A 25,072-nucleotide genomic window follows, 5' to 3' on the forward strand; every position below is an offset into this window, starting at 1 on the left:
GCGCAAGAAGATTACGTGTTGGGATGACTGTATGGCCCTCACGCCCGTTTGACACCCTAATGTCCCTTTGGCTATCAAAAGTTCAAAGTGATAAGCAAACATGATACTTAAGCTACAGCGAACCCGAAATACAAAAAAAAACACACATACACACATACGAACGATTTTCCCATACATAACCACCACGAGAGTGACCTAGTGAAGACAATTTTAACATCACACCCGGCGGCAGCATCAGCGTCAAGGGTACCGCTTGTGTACGCTTGCGAATAAATGAAAATCACAACCCAGCACGAACTGGGTCACTGTGCAAGGTGCAAATCGTTGTCGGTATGGATAAGGAGCCCTTGGGCGAGCAGGGGGTAACAATCCTTAAAATCCCTCCCGGCTTTCCCATCTACGATGCTTTGTTTCAAGAATGATGATGATGATCTGATTGTGCTACGCGAGAAACGAGTGGGAGCGAAACACAAAAAATACGACGCCCACGTACATTACACTAGCAACAATCTCATCAGCCTCTTTTCGAACCTGAGACGCCAAGAAGGGACATAAAAATGAATCCAATCATAGCATCAACCACACTCACCCGTCCACGCTTCGAGGGCGGCATTTAAAAGCGACGAGCGAAGGGAATGTTTAGTTTTAATGAAAGCAGCAGCTACAAAAAGGTATAAAATAAATGTATCAACAAAAACCAACCCTCGGCACAGAAGGTCATCAACGCGGCGAAAGGAAGTAGAATAAAAAAAAAATCTACCACAGTTCTGTACCAGCCTGCCGCCACCAGCAGGAATTTGTGCACATGCTCCACTCATCATCACTCGGGGCGCACGGGTTTTCCCAGAATGGCTCCGTGTCTTTCCCTCAGCTTCCGGGTCACCATGGGTACGACCTGATTTCACGTCCACCACCACCACTGCCGTAGACGCTGGGATGGATAAATAATCTGCCCACCGGCAGAGCTTGCCGAGCATCCGCTGCGGCCACATCCGGGAGAAGCGACAGAAAGTTCACTTCCCAATTCCGGCTGGAAGCCATACGTGGGTCACCGGCGCGCTTTTCAGCTGTTTCAGCCCATTCCAAATAGGATCACCACGAATGATCGCTCCCTGAGTGAGCGTTTTCATTACGTAGTGCGATTTTAATTCCCTTCTCCTCCCGGTTGAACCCGGGGGTAGCAGCGGTATACAAAAGCACAATAAAAGAATTCAAAAGCAAGACAGCAACAACAACAACAAAAATGCCAACGAAATAAAAACCGCTCTCGATGATCCCGATTTGAACGATCCTTCTAACAAAAACGGTTGGGGATTGTATAGAGCAAAAAAGTAAAACGAAGTAGAAGGCTACATCCCCGGGTAAAAACAACCGAGGATTAAACGATATGCTTAGACACCGGGATAGCGATATCCCACACCGAAAGGTGTCACACCGTGTAGTCTCCCCTGTGTGTGCAGCGAGTCGGAGACAGTGCGCGCCCAGCTTCTCTATCTTAACCTAAACACAGCAACATCAACACACACCCACACAAAATTCCCACATACGTTGGATGCTTAGTGTTCGGGTACACGGCGGAACGATGATGATAAATTCCCAAAACGAGCAAACGACACTTTCATGAGCGCCCCATTGGCTTTTCCTTCCTCGTGCCGTCCTAGTGAGAAGCGGCGCGTTCCACCGTTTTCCGTCGCGCTGCACTTCCGGACGAAGCCAGACCGCCCGCAACAGCACGGACAGAACCGGGGGTAAGGATAATAGTGACCGCACACCGGGCGCACACACTGGCGCTTTTCATTAAATAATCTCTTTATAAGTGTGCGACTGGTTGACTGGGCCCGGTGTATCGGAACTAGTTGTGCTTCGCCGGTGCGCTTGCGAGGGAAATATAGATGGAGCAGTCACACAAAGCAAATACCGAAGAGAGCCCCCGGAACAGAGTGAATGAACATGAAATTCAATTGAGAGTTTTGATGATGCAGTATTTGCTGCTGCCTTAGCTTAGCACAGAGTGTGGAAGGTGTTTACAATTATTTTAAAAGTATTTGTTATTATCTACCATGGTTTTAAAAAAAAAGGTTCAAGAATAACAAACAAAACGTTGAAGATTAATAAGTTAATTTCACTTATCCGTATGATCTAAGCCGCAAGGGTTCGTAAAATTCAATCAAACCAAATTTTCCGACGAACCTAAATGCACCCATGTTCCTGGCAACAGCAGTAGCAGCAGAAGCATCCCTCCTCGTTCCGATCGTGATCTGGGATTAGTGCATAGCAAAAGCACCCTGGGGATTTGTTCTTTCTATTGATTTTCGAAAGTTTTATTCCATGTAAATTTATCGAACTAGCTTCTCTTAGTCGGTGTTCCATTTTCCCTTAATTCCACTCAAGCTTCAAACCCCCCAGTACGGGTACTACTGCACGCTATATTCTATCAATAAGCTGAACTGGAAGCGAAACGTCCAGGAAAGAGCGATTTTATCCACCACTGCAAATGGGATAACTTTCCGAAACGCTCACGACGTTCCCCGACCCACTCCAAAGAGCATGGAAGGTTGAGCTAGTGAAGCGTAAGTCGAAAGCTCGCTTTTCCGATTCAACAAGGAATTCGGAGGGGGAGGGGGCAGCAGTAAGGGTTACCTTTTGGGCAGCAAAAGAAAATTACGATCACGGACGAACAGACTCCCGGGTAGAGTTTTAAATTTAGGAGAGTTTTAAACACACTTCAATCCACTGCTAGTGCCAATTGTGCTCACCCATCTGGGCTCAGTGTGATTCATGTTGTTCAAAGACTTTTTTTAATAGAAAACGTGCAATATCCTCCATTTTCCATCAGCATAAATGGTTTTAATTGAGATGTGCTGTTTAAAACTGTCCTAGGAAAATCATTCCAACCTCTTTTAACGATTTCATCTCCATCGCCGTATCACAACCCTGTACAGAGCAATTCAGCAGCCTTTAGGACAAAACATCTCTCCTTCGAAACAACACACAACCGAAAAAAAACACTTCATCTTGTCCGCTCCCTTTTGACCTCTCATCCCGGTGACAATCTATTTTCACGCGAGCCATTTTATCATGTTTATGTGCCATAAAATTTAACACCACTAACAACCACGAACACAACGCGCCACACACACACACACACACACACACATACGCGCCGGGTGAGCTCTTCAAACGAAAAGGTCTTTCGTCGGACCGGCCGCCGCTGTTTATTTGCCTTCGTTAGTGGCGCCTATCGGGACGCTACTAGCCCAACGGAGTCGTACTAGCTTCTGGTGCTGCTGCTGATGCTGCTTTTGGAGCATATTCTTCGTTCCGTCCGTCGAATCAGCCGGCGAACGGAGGAATAATCAGGATGGTGGATGTTTTTTTTTACCGCTGAACAGCAGTTTAAAAAACACCTTGTCTGCTGTCTTCTTTTTTTATAAACATCCATGCTGCGTCCTGAAAGAGACTGCTCACAGATTGTGCTCTGCCAGCAACAGCAGCAGCAGATGCAGAGCAGGAGTAGTAGTAGTGTGGTGGCCAACTCAGAATCGGACATCCGGGCACGGAGCAATAAAATGCTTTCAACCGTAATCATAATTCTTTCACCATTGACACTCCAAAAAAATCCTCGGATCTGCCCGGCCCAGTAGGGGCGAGAAGGTGGGCGGCTTGATATATATTTTTGCGTACGACAGGTACGTCCTCCTTTCATCGACACAAAAACAGGCCAAACCCAAGCCCTTGTTTGGAACAGAAGTTATGGGGTCACGAAAACGTCGATACCTTGCTATCTGTGTTCCCAGAATCCACACACGTGCGTATGCGAGAAGATAGAAATGTTTATCGTTCCGTTCTTTTGAAATTTAAGAAGCCTACTGCAGGATGTTTCCTCTGTGTACTTCAATATATTGAGCACATACTGTGAGGATATTTTACGGTCAATTAATTAAAATGATTTGTAAAAGAGCATAGCAAACATAATCGTAATCTCTTCAGCTTTATCGTTATCTAACAATAATAAAATGAATGGAAAGCGCCTTCCTAACCTGAGCTATCACGTAGAATGGATTGTGTCTGGCTCTATTCCTCTCCAAAATCAATTGTAAATTCATCTGTCGAATAAATCACTGCAATTTGCTATGTTTCTATAACACTCGGAGCTGAATTCAATCTATTCCTCTCATCTATAGCTGAACTACAGAAAACAGAACATTGCAGGTTCTTTTGAACCTTGAAAATTTAACATGGTTTGCCAAAAATAGAGTATATAAAAGGCCTCTAAAAAGATAAAATTTGGAAGACGAGAGAAAGCAAACAGACTAAAGATATAAAAAGACATTCGTAGTTCTGTTACAAAATGTGTTCACCATCACAATTGAATGAACTTCAGAAGATAGCAACTATCACTTTAATACCATCCTACTCATGTTTCATAGACTAAATGAAGTTATCAACTTTTATCAAATCATTCGCACGTTTGCAGAACCGGCATGTTTCATGAGGAGGAACCAAGGTTTACGAGACTTCTAAATTAATACTAAAAAGCAGTAAACCTATCCATCTTGTTTCCCAGCAAATGAACTTCATTAAACTGTTCGTCCAATTTCCCAGTCAAGTCAAACTTTTCATCATCCCCAGAAGCATCTCCACAGCGCGTTCCAGAACTGACACATTAGACCACCCCGGACGATCGGACCAACATCTCTCTGTGGAAACACGTATCAACTCCGTCATCTGTCTCGTTTACCAAAACAGACCAAACCTCCCACGGAAGCCAAAAGTCCCTGCCCCGTGCTGTGTTTGCCAAGTGTGGTCTCCACCGGTCCCGGCCTAGGCCCTCTTCGCATTGCCACAAACCGGAAACACTCACGCGCGTTGATGGGTTGATTTCAAGCGAAACGGAAACAATCATGCACCGCCGCTTCCCAGCGCCTTCAGTCCGACGAACGCTACCCTTCTCTGCCCGGTACACACACTTTGTGGATTACTTCATGCGTAACGTGCGGACTCGACTAAATTGGTTGGACGTTTGAAAAAGATTGTCAGGACAACGGCGACTCTAAGGACAACGTCCACAGACCGTCCCGAACCGTGACGCATGCCTGTACGCAACTGGTCGTTAGTGTCGTGTGCCCGCGTATCGTGCCGGCTTCTATACGAGAACAAACACACACGCACTTGTCCTCACATAGGGCTAAAAGTTTCCGTTGCGTTGGATTGGTTATGTGTCCGTTGTCAACTGGACAAAAAAATGAAAGAAAATAAATCAACCCCACCTCGGGTATCCCTCACTTCAAGGGGGTCCACAAAACAGCACAACAATCACGTCGCGTCGAAACTGAGCCAAAGTTGATGAAAATAAAGAAACTAAAAGTCATTTCCACATTACGGACACATTCGATATCCGGGTTCTGTCAAGAAATCGGGCCCCCAACGATCACATTGTGGCACGGGACTCTTGCCTTTGATTGATTGGCATCACTAGGTTATAAAATTGTGAAGCTGTCACAAAATGTTTACACGTGTTTCGTTGCGTCTCCTCCGTCAAAAGAGACGTTAACTTTGTTTTTTTTTTCACAACATAAAACATATTTCTTTCAAGTCCTCTACCGCCATCTCTCCCCTCTCAGAGCAATAAATCTCTAATTCCACTGCACATCAACAAACATATCAGCCTGCCATCGGTAACTCGTTTTAACAAATGAACCGAAACAGACAAATGGAATAATAACATCTGACAGAACACAAACAACTACACTCCCGACCCTCATGCTTGCTCGAACGTGCAGCAGTACAAACAGCGGAAAGCGAACTAAGTGGAAACCTATCAAATAAAAGTCCGGTGGCAGCATTTTTCGAATTTCTAATTGATTTAACACTCAGGTGCTAATTAGATTTCATATCAACTGAGCACCGCGCCCTGTTCCGTGCACCATGGAACAGAACACGACTGGACAAGGCGGCAGGCGACAAACAATTCACCACACCTTGCTGTCTTCGCTTGCTGTGTAGCATCACTTGATTTGTTTTTGTTTCTCGGACGCGCTCTTCGGACTTCAAGATGAAGCTTCCGGCAACGGTTCCGTGTCACCCGTTCCCGCACGGCACCACCGGTAGAACTAATCTCATTCTCATTACGCCCGACACTCTTGCCACCAAAGTGGAATGCGCTCGCATACTCTTGTAATTCTCGGTCACAGCTTCCCCGGAGGGAACACCTCGACTTGCTCGGAATTCCATCCACCCGCCTCGACGTTGGTGGTGGTGTCCTCCTGCACGTTTTAGTTTAGCTTCATTCGTTGTCCCCCCGTGCGGTTCTGCTACGCCCTTGGGGGGGAATTTGTTTCCAGGACAATTTCTTCCATCGCCGTTGCGTTGAATTCTTCTGCAGTTTTATTTTCCTCTTGTTGCGATTCCTTTCCTGTTTCCTGCTTTGTTCTGACTTTGGCTGAGTGGTAACAGCGGCACCAACTAACCACCACCGTCGTGTGCACGCGGCCCGGGGAGATCGTCAAGAGGATCGGGATGCTTTTATTCCACTTTGGCCTCCCAACGCCAACGCAACCTGACAAAGGCGAACGAGTGAAGGCGAACTATATATGCTCCGGCCGGAAATTGAAGGTGCTTTTCTGCCGTGGCCTTTTGCAATTGTTTCACCACTCGCTTTCATTTGAGTGGCACACTTTGCCTCGAGAGGTTTTTTTTTCGGGCGTGTGGTTTTTTATTCCCGTCGCTCCGAAACCAGTGGTGGGGAGGTTTCTAAAAGGTATGCAAAGTTTTATTTACTTTTGCCACTGTTTGTCCGGATTAACGTTCCTCAGCAAGAACATCTACGAATGCGTATTTAAATGGCATGGTTTTAACTGGTTTTACTTTAAGATGATACTGTTTTCATTTACTTTTTTGAAAACTAGCATGAGCCCAGCAAAGGGGCATAACATTTCAGCACAAAAACAGCGCACGACTTACGGAGAGAATTGATTTTGCTCATTTATACACCACTTATACCGTCCAATTTCAAGCTCGTTCACACACACACACACACACTTGCCACCACCATTTCCTGCCTTAATTGCATCAGCCAAAAGCATTCGGCAGCCGGATATCCTCCAAGCGCAACCAGAGCACACAGGAGATGTAAGATTCATGTCACAACCATTCGAGCAGTTTCGATTTCAACACTGCTGGTGCTGCTGCCGGTGGTAGATGAATCCTTCCTACTTCCCGTGAGCGTACCCGTACAACGTTTTCGCAACAAGGATAAGACGGGCGCACGAAGTGGTTGAATTCTTACCGCTATCGTCCTCCGCTTTCAGACGGCATGCGGCCGGTCCTGGTAATGAACGTGTGTATTTTCGGAGTAAATATTTAATGAAATTATACACACAATCGTAACACTGGGGCTGTGCAGAGTAGCGAGAGAAAAAATAAATACACACACACATACACTCTGACTCTCAAACGCCCGGCAAAGAATTTCATTCACAGAAAAGCAGGAGGAAGCTGGAATATTTTCACAGCAAGAAGCATTTTCACTTCCGTTTGAGTGGCGGGGGATGCGTAACGATTTTTTTTGCTTGAGCCTTCAGAAGACTTCTGAAGTGCGTTGCCGTTGAGGCGCGTAAACATGAAATGCTGATACACCAAAGAGCGAGTGAGTATGTGTGTGTGTATGTTTCTTTCCATTTCCGGGAAAGGCCGGAGATTGCAGCATCTGCAGGGCTGCTCTCTCGCACGCCAGGCGTCATAATCCGACGCGTTTCGTCAACAACGGCTCGTGTGAAAAGTAGGTCGTGTGAAGGTGCTCAAAAAACGCACGGAACGAAAGCTGCAAGCGAGTGTGAAATACAGCTGATGATAGGCTTTTCTTTTGCTGAAGGTGTTTTACCATGCAGTTTGGCGTACCGGTTTGTTTTTTCAAGCGTAGTACGACCAAACGTATACCGAAATGGCACAGTGTACAGGTTTAAAAGCGGGGAACTGGTCAAAGATTAAGCGCAGCCTATGATTTATGATTGTACATGGTCTATAGCTCAAAGACCTCAACTAGAATCTTACTCGTCATTACTCAGACTAGAATTTGATAGAAGAACTCTACAGGAAGTACCTTCAACAGTTGAGGCCTTTGAACCGTTAATATGCAAATCGAGGTTATCTGTCTTATTTTGATTGGTGTGTTGGTTAAGCTTCAATTACTACTACTCCTGTAGCATGTATCTTGTAAAACATGATTTTAAGGTCTTTGCCACTCTTGTTGGATCTTGTTGGTAACAAAGATCTTAAACAATAACAAAAGGTTCTGAAGAGTCTCCATCATTTCATTTCATACGTCATATGTAATGGCAGCTAAGGTCTATTTTTGTTGTCTTTTAGTAGCTACACTAGATTTCCTAGAGATCCAAATTTTGCATTAAAAATAAACCATGAAATTGTTTTATTGCAATACAGTAGAGAAAAGGTTAAACGAATAAAGCTTACTATCACTTTGAGAAAAAAACACATCCCTATTATTATGCCCACAAATGACAACACTAACATCGAAGCCAAGTGCAACACGCTTCTCACTGTATCATGGTGTGATGCTAATCGCAGCACGGAACCTGCTCAACGTTACCTGCAATAATCCAATTTTCAATTACAGCTTTGTGTACATAAAAATGCACCATAATCAGTTTATCTATTTATCGGGGATTAAACGCGTACCCCCTGCGTACTGGTCGATTGGCATGTTTCATGAGCAAACATTATTAGCTGATAATATAATTTCTCACCGTCACGTACACAGACATCACCCATCCGGTGGCCAAAAAACAACCATATCGAATTAATTCCATCAACTTCAACGGCGAAACAACCCGATTCTGGATTCTGTTTCCTGGATGAGCTCTACCCATTTCAGTGCACCGAACCTCAGCATCAGTGTCTCCCTGCCGCTCATCTCCAAGGCTGTGGCATACTTGTGGCATTGACAAAAATTTCACATATTTCTCCCTTTCCCCTCTCTGCGCAGTGTTCCAACACGAGCGCACACACACACACGCACAAATTCATCGCCGTAATCCATTCCAGCTGACCTGGCTGCTGTCGACGTGGCGACACATGACAAAAACAGTGGACTGGAAAATGATTCCAGTCAGTCCCATTAAATGCAGCATTTTCTCACCCTCCACAGTGTTTAGAGCGTTACCTCCCCCAGGGACGTCTATTACAGCGAGCAACCGTCCTAAACACGAAGGGTGGATGTGTGCGTGTGTGTCGCCTCGGTTTCGCACATGCACGTGATTTTATCATCTCGAGGTTTGTCTCGGTTATAATAGGCCACTCGCAGCGAGAGTGCCCGCACCGAAAACCTAGCCGGCCGGAACAAATGATTAATATATCATTTCAAGCTGGTTGATAATCTGACCGGTTTCGATCGTTCAAATTTTCATAAAAGGGGAATGGATGATTGCGGTCGCACCGTCGCCGGGGGTGATGATAACTTTAAGATTCGCCAAACAGCGGTTCGATAGCATTTGCGCCATACGCAAGGCAGCAAAAGGGACGAGACCAATGCTAAAGATTTCATTTTCATGAAGAAACACGCTCACGCGTCCTAACCATCTGGCCGGAGCCGTGGAACGGTTTAACGTTCACAGCAGCTTCCACGCGGGGCTGCTTCCGAGACAATGCGTTCCGACTTCTGTCGGATCCGACGGTTGGCGGTCCGAAAAATCTTTCCAAGTGCTTTTTTATGGACACCCCATAAATTATATCGTTTCGGTCCGGAATTGCAGGACCAACCGCGACCCGTGCCGAGGGATCGCGTGCCGTAATTGCTCATAATTCCTGACGTGACCAACGGCGAACCGTGTGCTTGTGTCGTGCGGCACCGGAAACGGTACTAAATACGCGGCAACAACAGCACGAGAACGAGAAGAAAAAACACACACACAAACAAACTTAACCTCAGGAAGGGCGCTTTAGATGGTTTCTCTATTTATCTTGTTTGTTTTCAGATCGCCCGCTTGCTTCTGTGGCTTCTGTGACAGATGCCGGATTTTTATCCTCGTCCAGTGCATGTCCGTCGGAATGTCCGAGACAGAGCAAAAAGTCATTTACCGCGCTCTCCGCTGACTGCACGCGTCCGGAGCATGGTACAAACGCTGATTCACACCGTACGGACAAGCATCATCGATAAGTTATTAACTATCATTTTCGCGATGAAAGGAGCGGCGGTGGTTTGAGATTTATATTCCAAGCCATTTCAGCACCGTCAGCATCGTAGCAGGGGAAAGGGGCTTGGGAACTGGACTGCACGCGGCGGTGTGCTACTAGCTCGGTGCCCACACATCATCGAACTTTAACTTCATCTTTTCGTACTCAAAATATGTTCGTGATTTCCTGTCGATCCCGAGCAACGGATGATGCTAAGGGATCGGTTTACTACACCAATATTTTTCTTAGACCCCTTCAGAGCCAACGGCGTATCGCATTGGAGCCAAAAATCCATTATCAAAACGTGCCTCACTGTCGAAGGAAATCCTTCATCTTCTGTATATGTACGTCGGGGTTCGGGGTTCGCGGACATCCACCACCAGCATGTTGCTCATTTTGCAGCAGGCCAGCACATACAAAGGCCGAGTTGGTTGAGAAGTCAATTTAGGGAGAAACCCATCGCCCCAAAACAACTGTTCCCAACCTCCTGCGGTGGAGGTTTCCTGCCCGGTTTTCGATGTTTCCAATAGAAACATTCCGGCAAACCTCATCCCCTGGAAACACGTACCATCATATACCGAAAGGAAAAACGTAAGCTCGTGCTAACAAAACCGACGAATCACGCAATCAACGCTCTTCTGCTCGAATGGGACCGGGTGGTCTACATTTTGGGCGAGGAGCGACCGAATGGGAGAGAAAACGATTGAGAGTTAACCATCATCCCAAACCCCGTACCCACTTGTTCCGCGTTGCCGGCAGCTCCTACGGCGAACCTGGAAACTGCTATGCATCCCTTGATTGAAAGTGAGTGATTCTCGACAAGGTACAGGATGATGATTTTCACACCAGCATTTCCTGCCCGACCCCCACCCGTTTCGGAATGCGACCGGTCAACCGATGAACCAATGGTCCCGGCATTCCACAATGGTGCGGAGTGAACCACCACCGCAAAGGATAACTTCCCAGTGCTCCAAAGCACACCCGGAACCTACCGACTGTGTGCTAACACTTCTCGACCGTCCCCTGCCTGTCCGGGATCTGAGGATAAATAAATCTTCACCAAAAGCAGAGTCTAACCCGTGGCACGTGTCCTGCGTGAGATATATCCGGTTGCAATCAGGGTGACACCGAAGCAGCAAGAGAAAGAGGAAATAATCGATGTAAATGTACTGTGTCGAATTTAGTTATCGTACGCACCACCCCTCCATTCCCGACACATTCAACACGGGGTGGAAAAGGAGCCGGTGAAACAAACCATGTTACGGTACTACGATTAAAGCCAAAAAGTAAGTATACGTACAGCATACGCACTGGATGACAAGGAGGAGATGGGAAGTGAAAATGATTTTTATTTCAACAAACCAACTCTCCCCCACCTTACCGAATATTTCGTTCCCCCTTCGGTTGTGGACAGGATATCAGCGGGATCTTTTCCCGCTTTCCGGTCGAAGGCGAAGGCGAAGTGGAATGTGTTTGCTCAAGGATAATGGACTTATCCGAGGAAGGACAAATGTTTACCGACGTATCGTTTCCTCGCGGTATCGCTTCAATGTCGCTGCAAGTTTTTGTGGAAAAATTTAAGACCATTTCAGACACACACTGGTGGAAAAATGTTTCACGAAACATGATTCATTCGTGCCTACGATCCAACTAGGGGAGGTCTTTGTTGCATTACTGTTTAACACAATGACAAACATTATCTTGAGGTTAACTAATCGTGATGCTGTTTATCATTTCAAGCTGCACATTTGCTGCTAATATTACTAACAAATTGACTTATTTTTATCTGTCACTCGAATAAACCATCTGTACAATGTAATATATGGCTTTCTAAAAGCATCGCTCTACTACTGTCTTCAGCATTCACCATTAACAGCCATTTGCCATATCTCGAGCGAGAAACCTAATTCAATTTTCCCACCACTGAACAATTGGCGTATGATTAATTTATCAATTTACTTCGAAGACATTTACATGCTTCGCACAGTACCAAAATCTTCCGTCCTGATCCTGGTCTTCTCCGGACGGTGGACGGTCCTAAATGGATGAGAGTAATTTCCTTGAATGGTGCATACATTTCAACTACCGATTCGCTCGATACTACCAACACAAGAAAAGCGCAGAGGGCGGACACCAAATCGTTGCCAGGATGAAATGAAAATAAAATCACCACTGTCCGGAGATACATCAGCAACGACGAGTACGCCAGTCTGCTGTATTCGAGTACTGCTTTTCCACCACTTGATGGTCAAAAGATCCACATGAAGTGTGTACCTCTGGAATTTACAAAACAGACCCTCCTTAACTTCGACTCCGACTGGGCGGTTGGTTGGGAAGGATGTGCCTGTCCCAAACACACTCCCACCCGACGGACGGATAGATCGAATGGCCGTAAAAATGCTTCGAATTGTTTCGCACACCCCCAAGCCCCATTAAACCCCGCCGCCCACGTACACACGGAGCCCCCAGTTGCCGGCATGTACGCTTCTTCGCGTGGGTTGATTGTCATTCAAAGGGCACTTCACACTGCGCCACACAGCGACCGTTGATGGTGGTACGAAAAATTTACGATACGATCGCGTACCCCTACCCCAACCACCACCGGCAAACAAAAAGAAGCTAAAAAAAACTTCCACCGGCTGCTATCGGCTGCACACGCCGCAGGGTAAAAAGATACGGCCGGCTGACGGCGATAAGATTCTCATTTTTGCACCAAACTTAAAACAAAACGCCCAACGATCAAACCACCGCAGCGAAACCGGTGAAAGCATGGCACAAGGAGTGGCCCAAACACAACCGCTACCCGTGCCGCCTCCTCCTGTTATGCACACTTGGGCAACATCATCCTTCAAAGCGACGCTCCGTACTGGCGGTTCCGGTGCGGCTCTGCATGGGATTTCAATTCCATTTGTATTATCTAACGAAAAGCGACACCATAAAACTGATATTCCACCCTACCTCCTTCTGGCCGGCTTCTCACCTCCTTTCCACAACAAACTGTACAAAAAAATCAACCAAAATGGAGACCCGTAAAACGCAAACGACGAACGGCGGTTGATTACGTACGAAAAATGGGCGAAAGTAATTACCTCCGAAAAGGAAGTCAACTTCGAACTTTGGTAGGTTGAAAATGGATGAGTTTTTGGGGAGGAAGCAGAGGTGAATGAGTGCATGAGAAAGAGAAAGCATTTTTGGCAGCAAACCATCGGTTTCGCTTCTGTGATTTGTTTCTTTTATCAACTGCTAGTGAGAGGAACGAATGTGCGTTTAATTGATAACGCCACCAAAAGTTGGACAATATCACGTCGATCACGCTAGGGTCGAAATTAGCGTCAAAAGATAGGCGCTCACGGGTGGCTCAGATTCATTAAGCTGATTTGTGAAGATGGCGTTAGTGCTTCACAAACGCTAATCTTCATAAATTCTAGTCAACCTTTTCATCACCCTTTTACTTGTAGTTATGATTAGAAAAAAATGTTCCATATCATATCTCACAATGTTTATTCAACCATGAACACTCAAAGGAAATGAGTGATTCATGTTGTAATACTTTTCATCGTAAAAGTAATATTTCAGTTTTCTATCGTATTTGTCGATTTTTTTCTTATTCAATTATTTATTTCATCACGTTTTATTTTCTGGTATTGAAAGCAGTAATAAATGGCTGGAGGGTTTTATTTTTTCACAAGCTTTTCTACTTTTCCATATTTTTCTCACCTGATGTAAGAAATGAGACAATAACAAACAGGAAAACACACTGAACCATCACAAATTATGCGTAGGAACTGTTATTGTTGATCCAAATTGTGATACTACGTAATACTACTACACGCACTTGATACTATTACACTGTAAATTAGAAACAATTATCTTTATGCCTAAAGCGTACAGCCCAACAAACCCGTGACGTCATGAACAACCACATTGCGCCGGTGTTGCGAGCAAATTGAGCTAATTTGAACACATTTTTGAACCTCATTTACATCGTCCTTTTGGTAACGAATTAGCATTGCCCATCCTCTCTGCACTTACCCTCTCCCTCTAACGGGGCAGGTGCGGTGCAACTCTTCACTGAAGTTCACGGGTATGTTCTTTTTTGGCCACCACAATCAAATTTGCACGCGCATAAACACACTCGTTCAAAGCGTTTCGCCGCTAAAACTCGCAGTATCTGTAGTGCCGTACAGGAAGATGAACAGCCTCGGGTAAGTAGCGCTAGCCCGAGGATATCCTTCAAGCCACGCACACAATCGCACCGAGAGAGTGCCTGTTTTACTTACGGGACATGAAATATCTATTTTCCCTCATTATCTCACACTACATCATAATTCACGTTTGTGCAGCGACCCGTCAAAGGCCACCCGAGTACCAGTCGACCGCTCCAGCGCTCGGGCAGACAATCCACAAGCAAGGTGATCCTCAACAGACCATCCTGACGTGACGCTGTACGTGAGCATTACGTTGCTGCCACTAGACACACTCTGAATGTGACTTTTTATGCTTGTTTGAACATGTGTGAGTGTGTGGCCTTCTGCTATTCCCCCTTTATCTGTGGTGCGAGCGTGAAAAACAGTGTACGAGGGGTGGACGATTGCATCTTTCTTGACTGCATGTAGCGAAATGAAGAAGCGTTTAAGAAGCGTATGGGACACAATTGTTATAGGGTATTATTTAACATTATTGTAGATCATTTCTCTAAAATTGTCATCCGATCAACCCCACGACTTGTAAATGTTTACATGTTTTATTAATCCTTATGAGCCCGAGAATGCACCGGCTGAAATGAAATGAAATGAAATGAAATGAAATGATACTTAATTTGTAACATTTCTTTAGAATTTATTTTTTCTTTCATTTTAACTGCTACAAACTGTTATCGTAAATCCCATATTTCTTCATTAAAATTTTCATCAAAATAACGTTATAAATTATAATCATGTCAACGCTCACATAAGCATATGTAGTTATTCAAAAACATTGATGGTAAAAATTAAAATAAAAACACCAAGGTAATAACCCATTCGAACCTGCATGCCATTAGGCTCCACAGCTATTCCGAGCTACGCGGCGATGATGCTATCGGAACGACTTTTCTTTTCATACTTTTGATACCGGTCGTTCCGTCTTTCGAAGAAAATTAAAATCGCCCTCATCCCTTCCCGTTACTGCACGTAGCGAGCGCAAACATTCTTGCAAACATGTATGTGTGTGTGCAGCCATCAAACGGTTCCGTCGCATCCGCAACACTCTCCATCCAACCGTTTGCTTATCACGGGACCAGACTCCGATCAGCATTCACTCACCCGCTACACAGAAAGGATTCATCACGTGTGTGCGTGGGTGTGTTTTCATGTGTGTATGTGTCTCGTCCAGAAAGGTTGATTTCGGTTCGCCAGTTGCCACTAACAAATCATCCCGAGCAAACGAGGGCTTTTGCTCGCTTCACCCGGAGCCTGCCAAAGTCAAACGTAAGTCTAGAACGGGAGGAGCAGAAGGGTGTTATCCTTGCGTTTCATCCCATCTTCTACGTTGCTCATACATTGCGCGCTCGGCTGTCATTAGACATTCATTTATGCTTCCTGACACGGTACCCCTCCCGTACGTTTTCCTTCTCTGCATGGTTTCCCCCATCCCACATTGTGTGTTTGCCAGTGCCATGGTCCAATGCACGCTTCACCTCTGCCCCTGTATGTGACGAAGAGCCGGGTCATAATTCACCACCTCATTCCGATGATGACTTTTCTTTCGCTTTTTTTTCCAGTAACATTTTAGCGCTACCCAATGTCGAGAGAGACCAGTGTGCTGCACCATGGAGCACACTCTCAGACGCCATTACGTCATTACCTCTCGCCCGGATGCTCGCACCAGGACGGCTACGCGCCGGCAAAGGGTACAACCTCCTTTCGGATGATGCTTGATGCTCTCGGTTGCAGCGGCGATGGAAGGAACAATGTTGTCACCCGGCTAGATTCAAACGCGCAACACGCTCGTTCACGCGAATCTCCCGCGTTGCACCGCAAGAGTCTGGCGTGTCCGGGCATAATCGGAAGGTGGCAATCCCGGGACCGTGGCGGCTAGGTACCCGACGTACCGAACCGACCCCTTACAAAAGGACGGCTTCAAAGCTTCGGTGGTGCAAGCCAAGATGTCGTCTTTCGCCTAAAAACGACCGGAACGTCACACCGAGCGTTGATGAAAAGTACACGTCGCTTTTCATGTTTGCCAACGAGGGTAACGTTTTAAGACAAAGCTATGCACGGCTGGCCCACTGCGAATCGCTCTCCCACCCTGAGATTGGGCACAATTTTTACACCACTCAGCCACACGCCCGCGTGCCTAACACGCGCAGCTACACCGTGACGAGACGTGCAGTCGACGCGTCTTTTAATAATTGAAAACAGCCAGTCCAACGCACACGACCAACCACGACGTAGTGCCGGGCGCGACGTAAGGCAAAGGAAGGCTAGATGCATTCCTGCTGGCAAAACAGGCCACACACCACACAGCGTCATCCTTCGCCCTTAACGCAACACCCCGCGACAGATGTGGGCCCGGGCCTGCGAAACCATTGGGGCTCGTGGATGCTAATTACATTTCGTCACGTAGCCATCATTTGCCGTAGTGTGACATACGCCACCCGAATCATGCCGCGTGTTTCTTATTGTCTAGGACTGGCTGAACAGAAGGAGTTCGTCTAGGTGGCAGTTTGAAAGTGAAGCGACTCATAAATATATCTCGCTGTTGGAGGAATTTCGAGTGCAAAAAAAAGCCCACACAAGTGTACTCGCAGGGCGAACTTTTAATCCAGTTGACATAACGCTTACGTTCACCCTTTGTTTACGGGCTTTTGCATAGCTTGCAGCATAGCTAAACCACGCAAACAAGGGAGACCCCCAGAAAGGATTGGGAACCATTTGCATTCTTTGGCTCGTTTTTTTATACCGTTTTTTCAGTTTGTCTTGGCCCCCTCCTCCACAGGTAATGCCGTTGAGTTGGAATCTTTGATAAAAATGCACGCCAACAATGCGAAGGGGTTGGTAATTCTTACGACAGTCGCGAGCACGGTCGGAGCAGAAAGAGATTGTGTGAGTGTCTTTTCTTCTTCTTTGTTTTATGCTTTTCTGTGATCGTAATATCCAGTGCGATATTCGTACAAAGACAGAACAAATGGCTAGGAATGTGAGTACCCCAGTCCGTATTTACGGTTGCGCCGGTCTTATTGCGCCATAACGCGCGAGGAACAATGTAGGTGTCAATAAATGTAAGTGAAAGTTATTGCATCAACGTTATGGGAAAGAATTAATTAAATGAAAGAATGTACGAAGGATTTAAATGAGAGGGAGGTACCGTCGAATGACAATTACTTTTTTAATACTTGCAACTGACTAAAAATTACTGTTGTTTCAATTGATTTTTTTTTCTAATTAGGACAGCAATTTTTGAAGAAAATATGTCTTGTAGAGTAAAAAAATTAAAAGCGGGTTCATCGCCTTACATGGTATTAAGTGGCGAACTGTTGTAAGACACATCGCAGAAAAAAATGTGAATGTTGTTGCTTGACAGTCATATAATCGTAAATTAAGAAGAAAAAAACATCATACATAATCCTAGGTAATCCTGTCACTTCGCGCCGACTACATAAATAAACAAAAATGTATAATTTTCGCTACTATTGGTACTACCATATCTGTCGGGACATTTCGCACAATTTCAAACACTAAAAACAACCACCGAATGGCATTGCATCACCCACATCGTTCAATATATGGAACTTCCAGAGTCATAGTTTAATACAGTCCTTCTATCTCATCAACGACTGCGCCCCTGCCAGCGGTAAGCGTTTCAGCAAACAGATTTAAAGGCAGTTCCGGATGACAGGCCGACCAGCGCGTGTAGCGCAGAAAATTAATGACACAAACAGGCCCGGAACAAAGCAGGACGAGTCCATCCGTCGACATAATTAATTTAGGTTAATTAACCTCCCGCAAACGCAATTACCGCTCAATCTCACCGGTACGGAAGGGAGCACCGGTTCAGAGCCGTGGCAACACTCTCGGTGTACGCAATGCACGGGATACTTATCGTTATAGGTTAGGACCACAAGGCTGATCTAGTGTTCGGTGGTTGATGACGATGTGCCTGATGTGACAAGCCCATCCTAAGATGAATCCACTACCTAAGCCAAAGCGTTACGTTAATGAGTTTTTAAATCTAACGCTTCCGAACAGTTGTAGCCCCCCACCATCAAGCAAGTTTCCAATCGGTTTCACCAAACACCTTTGTCCCTTTGCTGAAGCAGCCCATTAATTACACAATTTAACCACAAACTTTCACGATTACGCACGGGAATGGTGGTATTTCGGTGACAAACATTAAGAAGGTGGATGGCTACAAAAAACTACAAAAATAGCAATAAACCCAGGATCATTCATTGGGATGGCATTAACACTGGCTGATCCAAACATCAGAGAGGGTAATGATAAACGATTCACTTTCGGCAAGATTGCCAGCACGCAATGAAAAGAGTACTTGAAAGGAGCTATAGAAGAATCTTGTCACCGATGGATTAGTTTATGGAGACAAATCCTTCTCACGCTGTGTAATAATCTAGGTTCTCTTCCACGAGACAGATTAACCCGTAACGTTTCATGTTTTCTGGTGGATGGCCTGCTTGTTTAGAGCCATCGAACCGAACCGATAAAACTGGGGAGTTCCAAGAAACGGCAATAAACGATTAGCAAATAGCTCTCCAATGGTTGCGGTTGAATGCCGTTGAAAGTTGTCACGGTTTATTGTGTTCAATAGGCTGTGCTGAGAATTAATCTCCAAAGATGGCAGATTTAAAAAGGGGAATTTGTTGTCACAAACAATAGACATTAAAACGGCCAGTCTTTAACGTCTTAAGATGAAGTGATCTACAGAAATTATCGCTCATTTGCAGGAGTGTTTGAACTTTTCAAGATGCACGGTTTGATTAAAGGAAATAAATACAAAAAATACATAGTCACATAGAAATCCCTTCATTCTTTCGCAGAATCATTTGCTGCTCGAGCGCACTAGTTTTATTCCCATTATTTTCGTATAACGCTTAAACCGTTTAAGGCGTGCCCTGTCATCCAACGAGAATGGAAATTAATTTTGCGCCACTGGTGGTGCAATCTGCTAATTTATATTCCAACCGGAACGCTTGTACACCGTCGTGTTTCCTACGCGAAAAGCATAACTCAACCACATTCCCACTGATGCCCACCTGAGAAAACCCCTCAGGAATGCTGTGCCAGAAAATCGCATTACTTTTATAGTGCGGTCCACCGCGCCGAACGGAGCGAACACATTTAACAGCGGGCAGAACCAGAAACGAAACAGTAAAACGACCCTGCCGTCAGGGAGCGGCCGGAAAGCGCGTGCAGCGCGCGTTTTCATATCAGCACATTTTCCGCCCGAGGACACACAAATTACGCAACGTTTGCCGTCCATGCGTGGAGAGCAGGATCGTGTGCTGCTTCGCACATTCGATTAAATAGCCAATACATTCGATGGCGCGCACTAGAGCCTAGAGCCGGGCGGCACTGAACCGTTCCGCGTCGTTTCTGGCTTGATAGGCCCCCGGTATCGGACGATGGCCTCCGCTTCTTTTCGACCGATGGCTTCGTATCGCCGTTTGGTCATTAGTGGTGGTGGTGGCAAGCGATTGATTAAGTAATCAATATATCGTACTCACGAGCGCTCCTCCAAACTAGCGGCAGACACTGCACCTTAAATATACGAGAATATACAACAACACCCACACACAAAAAAAACACTAAAGCGCGATAAGCGAAAATATTTGCATCACTAACACTCATGACGATCGCGCAACCAGAACCGATTAGTGCTGTGGAGAAGCGAGCGTCAGTGGGGCAAACGATTCTTTCCGCACGTCCACTAGCAAGTTTCCACCGTACCATACCACAAACGGGACATTAAAATTTGAGCATCCTTTGCCTCGATGAGGCTAAGTCGGACAGCACACAACACGCCGCGATCAAAGCACACAGCGATGCCATGTCGACGGTACGTCGTACCACCTGCAGGACTCAGGCCACTCTAATTGATCTCGGGAATGGCCAGCACGTTTCAAGAATATTAATGGCAAAACACACCGCACAGCCCCGTGAGGGTTCGGGCGGCCACTTGACGGATATCCGGATGCAAGCTTGACACAGCGTAACCAAAGTGTACACAAGCTGACATAATCCAGTCTGGGTTCTCTGGGTGGACTGGCCCGGCTGAGTAGGCTAACCGGTGGATTGGTGTGAAAACGAGAATTCCTTGCGAAGTTGGTAATATGTGGGAGGGGGGAAAGTTGATGTCGTCGTTGATTTTACGGCCAAGCGTTTGGTCTCTGGAAGCTTGGTTGGAAACATATTTGCACAATGGATTGTGCTGTTTGTTATTGGGTAAATAGCTGTAGTGCGATGGATTAGGGATGTCCAAAAGTTATCAGAGGTCGTTAAAAGCATTAGCATTAGTTCGGCATGTCAATAGAGATTGATTTTGGATGAGCTGAGGTGCAGAACAGATATTTAGAATCTAGAATGCAGTGGTTCAACATTTTTGATGTTAATTTTTTTTTTACATTTTCAACCTCTCAGACCTCAATGCTTGTATCCCAAACACATCGAACATCGAATGCCATAAAAGTGCTATAAAAACATCTGCTCTACAACATCAGTGGAGTCGCACATTTCTCATTTCGAGCATTGCAGCAATTAAAAATCACATTCCCTCTGCATCCTAACGATAATCTACTCTCGGACAACGCCAGACAAGGATCCGAAACTAATAACGAACCTCACACATTGCCTCCCTCCTCACCTTGCCAACAAAATCTTCATCTGCCATAAATCCAAACAAACACACTGCTGAGATTCCTTCGACCCTCTCCTGGAATCCGGCACAACTTCGCAATGCTACTCCAGCTCGACAAGGACCTTGAGCATACAGACACACACACACACACACTCGCAGCCATATTCCAAATCCATGTTCCACGTGAAAAACAAAACTGAAAGGTAGTCATACAGGCGCGGGCGTGCAGCAAGCAGAAAAAAAAACATCCGTAAAAGCCCCAAAAAACCCCTCCGAGTATGCTTTCCAATATCGAAATATGCCAAATGGGACCTGCTTTTCGCCAATAGTGCGGAAAAACATGCCCTCGCGCTACCGAAAAACTGGTCCCAACTGTTTGGTTCTGTTTTTTTCCTCCTTCCCCTCACACTCCGGGCGGCCTCCTTTCTACTGCATGCAACGCGCGCGCAGTTTTATTATCCTACGCTACACGCCGGTCGGTTGCCGTTCATTCCGCGGGCTGTCAGATACGTCGAGACACGCGCGCACGGGACTCTAGGCTCACCATACTGCTGCTATTTCCTCCTTCTGGATGTGGCCCACAGAGCGCGCAAACCTAACCGTGTGCCATGGCCGGGAAAGCCTTCCCCTGGAATCCGGTACCATACTGGCAAAGACTCCCGCCCAAAGGGGCGGGCGAAGGCTCGGGAACGATGCTTAAAGTACCACTCACACACGCCCGCATCCGTGGCGTCGGCTTCGGTTGGTTGTTTTTCCCACCGGCGTGGGGTGTGGGCTGGGCCGAGGCATTGTTTATGGTACGGAAATCGATGAGGATATAATGTACGGAACCGAATTGCAACCGTGTGCAATAAATTAGCGATTTCGCCCGGTCGCTACTGCTGCTCGTCGCGGTCGACTGGTTCGCGTTTTTGGGCTGTGGCGCTAGTATACTGGAGTGATTTTGTGTGGTGCACACTTGCTGCTATTTCGCCTCCGTTCTGGCCGCGAGAGGTTCAATGAACCGCACGAGCGGGTGCAAGAGTTTCACAAGCTTCACACTCAGCTTCAAAACGCGTACCATGGAACCTATGTCGCTGGCCGGGCCACATTTCACGGGTGTATATTAACAAAAACTCAACCCATCGTCGTGTAAGGAAGTGTTGGCAGCGTGGAGTCGATCAATGTTTAACCTTCCACACACACACTCCACCGCCAGATGAGATATTTTATTGAATTCTCTGTAGAGTTTGGTTCTCGAATGATTTCGCCCTCCAAAGCGTATCGTCATTACCATCGAAATAGCCCGTATTTCTCCCGTTGGGGGTATAAAATAAAATAATATTTGAGTTTTTTCCATTGGAAGAAAATATGTATCGTCAACCCACCGGGGTACGATTGTGATTGAAGAACAAATTTCACCAACCCGCAGGGAAAAAAGAGTCGGCCTCTTCTCCTCACACTGCACATAAACGTCGGCAGCATCGCAAAAAGCCGCAGGTGATCAGTTTCACGCCAAATTTCCCGCTCTTCCGATCAGGTGGAAAAATAAATATCCATCACAGCAGCTATACTGCACACCACACACACACACACACGACGAGTCGAAAATTTCATTTGGATTCGCCAATCATCCATCAATTTTCACCGTTAACCAACCTTGCAGAAGAGCAAAGAAAACATCATTCACCATTGGTTGAGGCCAAGGGCAGATTTGGGCAGATTTGGCTGTCGAGCAAAAAAAAAAACACCAGAACAAGGAACAAGAACTTGTGCAGAAATCAAAATTTGAAGGTGAGCGAAAAAATTCTTTTGCTTTCCCCCGAGGGCCTGTGCTTGAGTCTGAGGCCCATTTTCAGGTGTTTACATAAATCGACAGAATCGTTTAGGGGATAAAATATTCAAAAATTTACACAACCACACTCCTGCTCCGCAAAAGGAGTCACACACACACACCCGATGGTGGTACCAATTTTGCAACAGTGAATCTACGACCCCCGGGCAGCCAGTGAATTGAATTGTTTTCAGTGGCAGAAAGGGAACCTGATAGTAGCTGCTTAAAGCAACCCAGCAACGCAAACGGGCAAGTGTTGCTTACGTTTACACACCACACCTAGCACTCGAAACGGCAAACTAGGTCGCTTTTGCGGGTTGTAGCACGGAGAAGCAGGAGCGTGCCTTGGAGCGCATGAGTTCCACCACTCCCTTTTCCCCTTTAGCTTTGAAGAGCTTTCATCGATAAAACACACCCCATCGCAGCACACGTTCAGGGGAACGGTGGAAATCGTTCAAGACAATCACACGCCTTCGCTGTCTAGAGCAACCAGGAGGTGTGCAATCGGGCCGCGTGGCTCTAACCTCGAGCAGCTTAGCCTCTAAGACGATTGATACTTTCCGACCCTTCGGGGCTCAGGTTTGCCCCGTGCACCACCACCAGCAAGCTTCGCCCCGGTGTGCTCGTGTGGGCAAAAGCCACTCACAGTGGCAGTCCCCTTTCTTCGTCCTTCTACGAATCGATTTTTCGACGCTCAGGAGTTGGAGTAAACGCGCGTAGTAGCGTGTTTTCGCCGCATCGGGTGAATAGTGTATCTGCTGGGAATAAGGGTCGGCATTTCTGGCTCCGCACTGCTGCTCTCATCCGACAAGATTTACCTTCGGGAGGTTCATTTCGGCTCTCTGGGTGGCTATGTTAATGTGGCTTGATTTTCAATTTTGCTCCGGATGAAACATCATTCCAGGAGCAATTTGTCGAATCTTGTAAACCGGTCGACGGTATTGGAAACATCGTCGGGGGAGGGCGGTATGTTAAAAACGAAAAGCTGTGTGATTGTAATCGTGACAATAAAAAAGGTTGTTTTCGCACGATTTATGAAGGAAATATATTTTACCTTTTTTATTTTCTCTACTATTTTGGCTATGGAGAATTGTATCTATAAGTACATAAAATGTTCACAATAACCTTAGATTCTTACAAATTATTTAATTCGTTCAACAGTTTCTAATTCATCATCCATTCCAACTAATTAGAACACATAGCGTAAATTACCATAAGCTGCAGTTTTAATTAGCCGCAATGACAACTTTGAGGCAATTCACGATACTACCCAGTTATTTATATGGAACTTAACTATTGGAGACTGAAATCCTATCAACACTCAAACTCAGATTGTTTGTCTAGATTATTTTAACCTGAAAAATGATTGATTTGCATAATCGATATATGTTTGTGTTATTTTTATCGCCAACTTATATGTGTTTCATCAAGACATATAAAAACAGTTTGAAACGTTATTTTACTAACTAGTAACTAGTACTACTCATTTCAAACAGAAAATTAAAAAATAAACAATTTAGAAATATATCTTAGTTTGTGCATGACTGCAGAAATCAAACATGATGGAAAGCAACTGTCAATTGATTATGGAAAATACAAATTTCAGCTTTCTAACTTTCTTATCTAACCCCATCCCGTGTCTGTGTCTTAACCACAGAGGTCTGTGACAGCATCCGAACCCATAACTGAGAAGACGAATATAAGTCTTCGGGGCAAAACGGTTAGTTTATAAACCAAACATAACCAGTATATTCTTTACAGATTTTTAATTACGTCACGAAACAACACCTATCTAGAATCGATGTGATTTGAAACTTGTAAACATCATAAAAATAAAGAGAGAAGAATTTTTGCAGTAAAAGGCCTGGCTTTCAAAAGGTTTGCTTCCAAGTAAAGCAACATTATTTAACAATAATACAGTCCGAACTCCGCCAACTAATGAATTTGTGCTTTTTAGTTGGCACGTTTTTCCATACAACAAAAAATTCTGAAATTTTTGCCGGCAGGCCATGAATTTTTCGTGGTGTGAATTTGTTAATTTTTCAAAAACCGTTTTCCACACAAACGCATGCTTTTTAATTGAATTGTTAGCCAACTATCGAGCATTCAACCAAAATACATGCCAACTAAAAGGCGTTCAACTATTGATTTCTGACTGTATATCTAGGTACACTTTATTTTACGCCACAACTGTATAACTCGCTCGAGACAAGGACA

General features: G+C 45.5%; 1 protein-coding gene across 9 annotated transcripts in view; it reads right to left on the minus strand.

Moving 5' to 3' along the window:
* Positions 1 to 25,072, minus strand: part of LOC120949094 (RNA-binding protein Musashi homolog Rbp6) — a 582,997-nt gene that overhangs the window by 470,935 nt on the left and 86,990 nt on the right. The window lies entirely within an intron of this gene.

Source organism: Anopheles coluzzii, chromosome 2, assembly GCF_943734685.1.
Source record: "Anopheles coluzzii chromosome 2, AcolN3, whole genome shotgun sequence".
Classification (NCBI taxonomy): Eukaryota; Metazoa; Arthropoda; class Insecta; order Diptera; family Culicidae; genus Anopheles; species Anopheles coluzzii.